The 8762-nt window shown below is 38.0% G+C and overlaps 2 long non-coding RNA genes across 4 annotated transcripts; both read right to left on the bottom strand.

The window, feature by feature from the left end:
• Window positions 1–1029: 1029 nt before the first annotated feature.
• LOC119285577 lies at window positions 1030–4928 on the bottom strand. Of its 2 annotated transcripts, XR_005139528.1 has the most exons (3): window positions 4212–4926; window positions 3277–3395; window positions 1030–1303 (listed from the first exon to the last, which is right to left on the bottom strand). It is a non-coding gene; the product is annotated as an uncharacterized LOC119285577 (long non-coding RNA). The 2 variants fall into 2 exon arrangements; XR_005139527.1 differs by having other exon boundaries at window positions 3277–4928.
• A 246-nt stretch (window positions 4929–5174) lies between these two features.
• On the bottom strand, window positions 5175–8762 carry LOC119285576. 2 transcript variants are annotated; one of them, XR_005139525.1, is made up of 5 exons: window positions 8708–8762; window positions 6991–7117; window positions 6241–6352; window positions 6061–6138; window positions 5175–5604 (listed from the first exon to the last, which is right to left on the bottom strand). It is a non-coding gene; the product is annotated as an uncharacterized LOC119285576 (long non-coding RNA). The 2 variants fall into 2 exon arrangements; XR_005139526.1 differs by having other exon boundaries at window positions 6241–6341.

The following is an 8762-nucleotide window of genomic DNA, read 5'->3' as shown; positions in this document are numbered from 1 at the left end:
AAGATGTGGCCAGGACGGGTGGGATGTTCTACAACTCTCTAGAGATGAACAAGTAACAAGATGATCAAATAAGAGCATCAACCAAATCATATGCATCAATGGAGTCCAACATACTTCTCGACGATGGCTGGGTCTTCAGTTCAGAGTGAGGCAGAGGTTAGTAACATGTTAATTAATTTGAATGTTCATTGACTTGCGATATCGATGTGTAAATTTGAATGTTCATTGACTTGCGATATCGATGTGTAAATTTGAATGTTCATTGACTTGCGCTATTCGTCACCCTGGGTGGGGAATGCTTATTCCTCACCCCAGCCTATCTCTCACGGACAGAACTCAAAACGTAAGAAACAAAAGCATGTGGGGTAAAGTTACAGTTTGGAAAAGGAACTTCTCTCTTCCGTAAAGCAAAGGAGAGCACCGTAATATTACCTCCTGCATGCCAGTAATTTTACATCATGCATGTGTGCAACCTATATGGCGCATAAAAGTGGCTGTAACGAAATCAAATGATGTTACCGTAATTTTACGGAGTGAGTAGCTGATGATGTGTTCCTATTTTATAGGTATGTCTGGCTATTTTATGGATAATAATTTATATGGAACTTTTTTTATGTGACCGAGGAGGGGATTGGCATCATATAGTTGTGGTCTTGTATTTTCCAATCTTTGGACAATGAAGATTTTCCAAATATCTTTGTGTATCTCACGGTCTGCCTCCTCAAACATATTTCTGGACGTCTGTCGATTGCCCAATTGTTCACTCGCAAAAGAAAAAAAAAAGACTGCCCAATTGTTGCGATGGCCAACAATAACTCATTGTCGCATCATCCAGCCATGCACACCTCCACGTTAGTACCCTTGTCAGTTCCAAACGCGAGATGCGTATATTTATGTTCTTTCTGAACTTTAGTATCTAACATGCGTAGCTCAATTCCTATGTAGATATAGCTATCGTGATGTAAACAGTGTACATAGAGTAGGGAGGAGAAAAGGGAACATCAACACCAATTGTTCACACAGGTTTGGTGACAACCAGAAAATTCAAATAATTTTGGCACAAAATTATAGTAAACAATATTTACATTCATTATTTCAGCAGAATACAAGATATGAATGGCCATAGCTTCAAAAAAAAAATGAAAACACATGAACGTGCTCATGTGGAATGAAAATACATAAAAATGCAGTGCGGCAAGTAGAAGAATGGCTGCCAGAATGTCTTTTGCCCAGATTGTGATGGAAATTGCCAGCTTAACCACAGCAAGATTTCGTAGGAAGATTTTTGCACACTTGTCTTCTCCTGGTGAAAGAACAGAAGATATCATGATCACTATAAAAGACACTACTGTTTCTTTTCGCACTACTTTTTCATCTTCTACCACAATATTTTCCAAATCGAGAGATATGGCAACCAGAGAGAGCATTTTACAAAGAAAACCATGCACAAACATTATCTCTTATCATGCAAACCAAGCAATACCCAACCATTTTGTTGGTGTGACCAGAATGATGATACATAGTCCAGCAAAAGCATGCGAGAAAAGCACCCAAGTAGGTAGAGCCTTGCTAGCTGTCCTTAACCATGGCGCCAGATAAAACATGAGAAAAAGACTCATTTGTACAAATCAGTGGGAAGATATCTAAAAAAATTCTCGCAAATCAGTTTAAGTGGATACTCTTGTTTTGTGTGGCAAACGCTCGTATACATAGTCCATTGTACGATAGTAGAATAATGACTTTGTTGTAGTGAGAAGAAACAAGAATTTTTTAGATATTTGTGATACTCTGGTTTTGTGTGGCAATCGCACATATACATAGTCCATTATACGATAGTAGAAGAATGACTTTGTTGTAGTACATTCTTCTCACTACAACAAAAGTCATTCTTCCAATATCTTATAATGGACTATGTATACATGCGATTGCCACACAAAACAAGGGTATGACACTTGAACTGATTTGCAAGGATATTTCCTAGACCATGCTCTATATTTTTGATATAGAATGGATTGAACAAGTAACTAATAAATATGGTCTGAGCTGGTGGCTACTAGATATAATATCATGAAGGAAAGAATAAGCCCCAGTACTTGAGCTTGTAGGCACAATTTTCGATACCGATTCAAATTTAGTAAGTTAACTAAATTAATTTCACTTGAAAGCGTGGTAAGTTTGCTACATACACAACTAACTTTATTATGACAAATTACTATGTTGACTGAAAACAAGGAGGGTAAACATGTGTTATTGTCTAGTAGCTACTAGTAAGTAGATCGAAGCTTAGTTTGGGAGGGAACATATCCGGTGCACCAAGGCAATTGGTGCTACCGGTGCACCGGACCTCGTTGCACATTCAAAAATGTTCAAAAAAAATCTGAAAAAAAAATTAGTGTATCGATACAACATCAATTTATGTTGTCACAAAAATTCAAATCAAAAATCAAAATAATGGTCAAGATACAAAAATGACAAATTTGACATCAATGTGCTAATGGGCCAAAATTGAAGCCCAACTTGTGTTATGTACTATTCAGTATCAAATTTGTTATTTTTTATCTCGAGCAATGTTTCGAATATTGATCTAAATTTTTGTGACAACAGACATTTATGTTGTGTCAATACACTAATTTTTTTCCGGATTTTTTCGAACATTTTTGAATGTGCAACGGACGACCGGCACACCGGTAGCACCAATTGCCTTGGCGCACCAGATACATCCCTTAGTTTGGGAAACTGAAGGCGATGCAGTGCAATTGACCTTGCATGGAAAACTGGATATATATGACACCTATCAGATTATTATTTTATCGATGTTGCCGCTGCACCCAACCTCAAGGCGACTCGATGGCCTTTTTCCTCGATTCCTCATAAAAAAGACTAGCGTGTACAAGTAGTTGAACACTTCTCATATGAATACGACTATTTCAGAGCAGCAATAATACTGAACTTTGATATCCAAACGACAAAGATATCCGAAGGTTTTTCAAACAAAATCTCATGTTTACCTAAATCCAACTACATTTACACATTTTGTAGAAAAAGGAGTGGGAAGTATTGAAGTAAGTACACAACAATAATCTTAGCATGCAGTAGTATGGTGCCTAAACAACAGTATTTTTTTACAAGAAACTTTTGTTAATTTTACAATCATCTAAGATAACCAAACAAAAGAATCAGGAGAAGGGGAGCCTGGGAGAGATGGAAATCTGAAAAACCTAGATTTTCGGGCAACGAAAAGGAAGAAAAATAAGAGGATGATGGAGGAATACTTACAGGAGAGAACCAAGCAGTCGTTGATGCAGGTGTCACTGGCAATCGTTTATGGAGAGGGGAAGGTGGCGACACATAATCTCAGCTCGAAACGAGTATTTAGCTTGTAGGACAGCTATGCCCTAAAAAAGTAAATATGGGGCTGAGATCAAAATAAAAAATACAATGCTTTAACCTCTGCATATGGGCAATCTATTCAAATTCAAATAACTGAATTTCTTACTAAATGTGACCAAACTGGAGCATGGAGCAGATACTTCCCATGGAAGAATAAATCAATACTTGCTCATGGCATGGAAATCAGATCAGTCCATAATTAAATTCAGTTAACAACAGTATACCTATAGCATTCTAAAATCATCATAACATAAAGAAGAGAAGGTTGCTATTTTTACATGACATGGAAAGAAGATCATTCTACGATTAAATTCAGCTAACAACAGTATAACTAAGCTCTGAGAGAAATGCATCATCAAACCAACAAAAATAAAGGAAGAAATTGGATTTAGATAGACAGCCAAGCATAAATGCAGATTTAAGCCAACATGTATATGTCTAGCCTATGAGAAACATTACATGGCATTTGAAAAATGGAAACATTAAGGTTTGCAACCATCAAATCAACAAGTTTTGTTTGAGGATTCTCCAATTATGTCATAAATTAAATGATTAATATAGGATTTCTAAAATACATTGGAGATTCAGAATGGGAGACATGCTACTGTAGTACAGTAGCTGATTCCTAATTGGGAATAAACATATACAGAAGCCAAAGCCAAACAATAATATAAACCTACTAATGGGGCTTCCTGCAAAATACTCGTCCTGCATAACATGCCAATTAATCTAACCATCAGTACTTGACTAATCAGAAGAATACAGACGCACTCATGCACACACATACAGAGGGGGAGAAGGAAACAGGAAAAGAGAGAAACCTGTCCGGAGGGTAGCAGCTAGGACACGAAGGCCATGGAGCCTCGTCTAGCTCGTTAAAGAAGTAAGGGCATCTTACGCGAAGTCTGCTTTCAAAGGTTCTAGGAAGGGGGCCGCTGTCGTTGCTACATACAGAGACTCCCTGTTGTTATGCGGAACAAAAAGGAAAAAGGAAGTGGGAGGGATTCCGGCCACGATGGGACAACGGTAGGATATGGCAGGGCTCGGGGGCGGGGAATGGCAGGCAGGCCGGGCCATCGCCAGCGCGACGAAGGGAGCGGAGGGTGGAGGCTGGTCGTGGCATGGCCGTCGGCCGACGAGGAAAACGCTGCTCGCCTGGACGCTGCACCCAGCCAACAGGGCCACTCCCAGCGTCGCGCAGACCCGAATCCACCGGCAGCTGCCGTCGGCTCACCGCGGAAACCTAGTCGCTCAGCTCCGAACCGCTCGCCGCTTCCGTTCCCAAATAGCATCAGAAACTGCGGAGAGTGGGGTCTGCTCCCATCGTAAAAAAACAGTTGGTAGTGAATAAATTACCTCGTCTGCTGAGCGGTGCGGGCGGGTGGGTGAGATGGAGTCCAGTCACGTGTCGGATGGCTGGGTGGATCGACTGGGATGAGGAATTATTTAGGGACTGTCTATTCTACATCCGGATGAAATTCAATTAGCTTTTATCCAGATTTTCAGCCAACCACAGTATGCCAACTATCCCCTGTCCCATGTTTTCTTTTCTGCCCCGCTTTTAAACAAATTAACGGGTCCACACCCCAACTTTTCCAACCCGGACAGAATGACAACCAAGAAGAATTGAAAGAACCACAACGATACACCCAAAGCTTTTCCATGATCACTAGGCTAATAAAGGGAGAAAAAACACCAAGACCATGTCACCTAAAAAATACATTGACAAATACAGTGTAAAATTCACTAAAAACCACATTAATTTCTATCATGCCCACTGAGAATTATAATGAAAGATGCATTAAAGTGACACTGCAAAAATCCACTAAAATTACATTGTAACTCCACTAAAAAATTGCTAAGATTAAACACTAACAATTACAGTGTAAAATCCACTAGAATTACACTTTTGCACTGAAAAACTGATAAGATAAAACACTAAGAATTACACTGTAAGGAACATTAAAGAAACTACTGTAAAATCCACTAAAAAGACACTGTAAATCCACCAATAAATCCAAGATATGTGTTTCGGGGACTGTCTGTTTTGCATTCGATTGAAATCCTTTTAGTCATATTTTTTGGCAACACAGAGTTCAACAAGTGTCACATGCCCTCCGTTTTGCTCCTGTCCCCTGAATGTGTCGATGTGCTTGTCCACCCCATCAAAGAAGAAATCACAGGGGGAATTCCTCCAAGATCCAGAGGGCAAACCTGGAGAAAATCATGGATGCAAATGTAAGAGATCCTCTCCTGGCAATCTTCTCTACCTCCCTGTGAACAGTTCCCTCTCCTACTTACAGTGACTTTTACAGTGCAGCTGCAGTAGATTTAAAAATATAATTCACAGTAGAGTTACTGCAAAATCACAATGCTAATTTACGGTAGAATTGCAATGAAAAGCCATTGTTCCAGTCACAATTACAAAGTAATTTACAATAGGATTACAGAATAGATTACTACAAGTTACAGTGACATTTTATAGTAGATTTACAGCGTAAAAAATAGTAATCGTCTTAAATCATGCCTGTAAAACTGCATCTCAACTTTTTACACTGTAAACAGCTTATAAGTGCAGTGAAAATCGGAAAATAAGTAGAGTACACTTGCTAACAAACACTATTGAATGCTTTCATTATCTTCGAAAATTTCAGCATCAAGAAGTCATACCAACAAGATGAAGATGCACTCCATGTAAGATGAAGCCAAAATGACCGACTTAATTCTCTTGCTATTAGACCCCAGTAACTGTCATATGAACACAGTAGAGAAATTTAAGTCTTGAGTAGATAGAATAAAAAAACACCTAGATGTATGGTCCAAATTTCTGAAGCTACGCATTGTACTTACACTCAAAAAATACAAAAATCAACATATCTTGAGAGATTACTGTGATATTTTGTCACATTACAACTTGGCTGTAAATTACTCTGACCTTCCTTGTAAATACACTGAAAAAAGACTGGAAATTACAATACATAGGATATAGTAAGTTATAGGGTTAAAATTTACAGTTAACTTAAACTGCAATTACAAATATAAGTCACTACAATTACAAATGTAATTCACTGAAATTGCACAGGGAAATAGAGTACAAGTGCACTACAATTGCAGTGTAATTACATACAATCCAAATGAATTTGCAGTGTAAATACTGAAAATAGATTGGAAATTACACTAATAGGATAGTAATTACAGACTGTAATTACAGATGTAAGTCATTACAATTGTAAATCATTACAATTGCAGGGTTAAAAATCTACATTAACTTACTGTAATTACAAATGTAAATCATTACAATTACAAATAAAATTCAACAAAATTACACAGGGAAATAGAGTGCAAGTGTACTAACATTACGGTGTAATTACATAGAATCCAAATGACTTTACAGTGTACACTGAAAAATAGACTGTAAATGGGATAGTAAGTTACAGGGTTAATGTACATTAACTTAGACGGTAACTACACAGGTATTCAGATTAATATAGACCGTAAGTTATAAAAGATGAAACAAAACACTACAAATTACAGTGTAAATTCCAGTAAGGAATACTCCATAAAAACCACAAAAACTAAAAATCCAAAAATAAGAATTACCGTCAATTACACTAAACCCACTGACGATATCAGTGCAACTTGATTTGCACTGTAAATCCAATTGGAATTATAGCTAATAAGTGGAATTACAGTGGAAACCCACTGAGAATTAGAGTGAAGAAATCCCCTGCAAATTACAGTGGAAACCAACCGAGAATTACACTTCACCCACTAAGAAAAATACACTGGAATTCAGATGAAGATTACAGTGTAAATCTAAATATAATTAGTCTAAATCCACTATGAAAATGCACTGGAATTTCGATGAATATTACAGTGTAAATCCAAACATAATTACAGTGCAAAACCACGAAGAAAATACACTGGAATTCTGATGAAGATTACAATGCAAATCCAAATATAATTACAGTGTAAATCTACTAAGAATTACAATATAAACCCAAACATAATTACAGTGCAAAAACCACGAAGAAAATACACTAGAATTCCGATGAAGATTACAGTGCAAATCCAAATGTAATTACAGTGTAAATCCACCAAGAATTACAGTGTAAATCCACTAAGAATTACAATATAAACCCAACCATAATTACAGTGCAAAAACCATGAAGAAAATACACTAGAATTCCGATGAAGATTACAGTGCAAATTCAAATGTAATTACAGTGTAAATCCACTAAGAATTACAGTGTAAATCCACTAGGGATTACACTAAGAAATGCAACTTACAATCCACTAAAATTACACTAACAAAAAAACCAGGGTGGAGAAGTACAGCAATCTCACATATATATCCCTTACTATTCCTGAATAGTACATCTAATAAAGAAAAACCCACATCAAGCCCCCCTGAACATGAACTACTGCCCACTAGAAAAATACATGTACAATTACTACTCCCCCTGAAAAGATGAACAGACCAAAGCCCCCCTGAATCGAACCTAAGCTTGTTAGATTCAGAAGACCTGAGCCTTAGTACTTGCTAACTGCAGGATTACCGAAAAAGGCTTTCGCCCCGCTATATATATAAAGCAATAACCACACCTTACAACCAACAGGACAACAGGAAACGGAAAATACAATCGACGCGGATACAAAGCACTACGGAAAAGCTAACGAGCTCCGGAGAACCCAAAAGTACTTCGGAGCCCACAACGGTTACAGATCATGACATGGACACTCCCGCGACAACTAACTGCAGGATTAACACCTACTAGTATTAAGCTTGCTGCACAAAGGATTAACACTGATCATACATTACAACCAACAAACTCTGAAGACACTCTACTCTAGTTTTGCTCTGCTGACCCAAAATACATCACAACAACAAAACAGTGACCATTAGATTTGAGGCTGATACTTGCAGAGCGAGGACAACCAGCAACTAATAACCGCCTGCTATAGAGGCCACTGAAATTGGCTTAGCGGCTTGAATGGCTGGAGCAAACCAATTCGGCTACTGATTTAGGTGGTAAATCAACAAACAAACCTAACAGCATAGGGCGTACAAAACCTACAACCATGAACATGGATTTGAAGACACTGAAACACGAATCCAGTGTGTTCAAACTCAAATATCTAGAGATTCAATCAACCGGATACAACCAGAGAATAGATCAAATCAGACCACAAAGTACACACCCTAGAATTAGCTGTGAGTACAAGATTTGATCCCAGATTACACCGCAAACCACACGCATCAGACAAAAGAGGATAGATCTGAGAATAAAATCCTACACAGAACTCATGAACATACCGAATCACGAAGACCAGCGAAGTCGCCGGGGCAGAAATAGAGGCCGGGGGTGGGT

The sequence above is a fragment of the Triticum dicoccoides genome, chromosome 4A (assembly GCF_002162155.2).
Source record: "Triticum dicoccoides isolate Atlit2015 ecotype Zavitan chromosome 4A, WEW_v2.0, whole genome shotgun sequence".
Classification (NCBI taxonomy): Eukaryota; Viridiplantae; Streptophyta; class Magnoliopsida; order Poales; family Poaceae; genus Triticum; species Triticum dicoccoides.
Note: the sequence above shows the minus strand (reverse complement) of the source record. Positions and strands in the feature narration are given on the sequence as shown.